Consider the following 1,947-nt stretch of genomic DNA (forward strand, 5'->3'; position numbering starts at 1 on the left):
GAGCATTTTTAACATGTACCATAAATATATAAAATACAGTTTCTGTTTCCTCAAAGACCAGTTTCCTTATGACAAAGTGTGTAGAAAAGCACAAAGATAATCTGAGTTAAGATGGGACTCACGTTTGAGCAGCTTGAACATTAAAAAGAGCAAGGCATTAATTCACATTTGGGACAACCTCGTCCATTTACTTTCAGTTCATGTTTTTTAAATGGAAATGAATCCATTACAGTCCATTAGTGCTGCCATAAGAGTAATGAGACAGTCTCGTAGCAGGTCTGACTCCAAGGCTGCTCCTCTTCTAACGTGATGTAAATCAACAGTAATTACACTAAAACCTGCCTCCTCTGAGTCCAGACATTGTCCACTTGTTGTGGATTTACTCAGCAACAAAAAAACAAGAAGGTGAAAGGTCAGCATCTTTTAGAAATCTATTCTTGCACCTCATAACGTGTGATTCAAGTTGCTTTTGTCATTAATTAGGTGGGGGTTGGGGCAGGGTAACTTCTGTATTGTCTTTTGGTGAAAAATCAGCCACGCATTTATTTTTGTTGTGCTTAAGTTTTTGGCTGCAGTCAATAAATAAATTTTTTTTCTGACAAAGCCTAAAAATCCGTCGACTTTTTTGTGTCAGAAATTTTTCAAATGCCCTCACATAACCTCAGAGTAACTTTACTAAACTCTCGTGATCCGTAGGAGAAAACCCACCACATTAGAATACACTGGAAATAATCCCATATTTATCATATCATAACATCACGCATTCCTCTCAGTGATGTTTTTATTTATGTTTACATCCGTCTTTATACTTTTGAGGTTTATATTGGATCACCAGGTGGTGCCTGCTTTTACATTTGAAGGACTCTGTAAAGAATTTCTGACAGACTTCAACTCAGACTGAAGAAGTAAATGGACTGTGTTCATATATCACTTTTCTATCTTATCAAGACACTCAAAGCTCTTTACAGTCTGTGTCCTCATGTACCCGTTCATCCAGCACTCTACTATCTGTATTCAAATAATAATCAGAGCTTTATCATATTCATACACTGGGACACACATCAGAGGCTATGAGGGTTCAGTGTCTTGCCCAGGGACACGTTGGCATGTGACTGCTGGTGGAATCGAACCCCCAGCTCTTGCACTAGAGGATGACAGCTCTAACCACTCTGCCACAGCCGCCCCAAGTCTTTTGGATAAAAGACGAAAAGTTTCATCAAGACGAATCCGTCCAGAGGACCTGACTCAACCTTGTTAGATTTCTCTACCTGGATTACTGAGCAGCATCAGGACCTACAAACAGAACTTCCTCTCAGATAAACGTCCCTGCTGAGTCCCACCTCTCATCTCGTCCAACAAAATTGTTTTGGTTTGGATGTAAAAAGCAAAAATTCTCTTGTAGTGTGCACAAGTAAACATTTCGTACTAAAAGCTGTTTCCCATGCATGCAGGCTGCAGAATTGGATGTTCCACCGCTGATAACAACGGACTGCCGCTGTGCTCCTGCAGCTCGCTAGTATATCCAGGTCGGTAAAAGAAAAGAAAAAAATCAGAAACTGGCGTTGTCCACGGGTAGGGTTAAAACAAATACATAGAAGCAATGATTAAAAGAAAAAAAATGATAAAAAAATAAAATGTCCAATCACTGAGAGACAGGAGACGTTTTGAAAACAAGGCCTCATTTTTGGCTAACAGGCTTCGGTGGAGGGTCTTCATGAAAGTCCGGACTGGAATTTAAAAAAAAAGGCAACAATCATTTTGGGCGTACTAATGAGGAAAATGCCCTTTAAAAAAAAATGCTATAAAAGAAATACTTTGTCGATTTAAAATAAAGTAGCGTTTTATAAAGACTTTTAAAGATTAAAGTAAAAAATAAACAAAATTAATATTTTTATTTCAGGCTGAAATAGCTCTAAAAAGACTAGTTTATTGAGTTTATGTATATAT

This window comes from Nematolebias whitei, chromosome 15 (assembly GCF_014905685.2).
Source record: "Nematolebias whitei isolate Nwh7 chromosome 15, NemWhi1, whole genome shotgun sequence".
Lineage (NCBI taxonomy): Eukaryota > Metazoa > Chordata > Actinopteri > Cyprinodontiformes > Rivulidae > Nematolebias > Nematolebias whitei.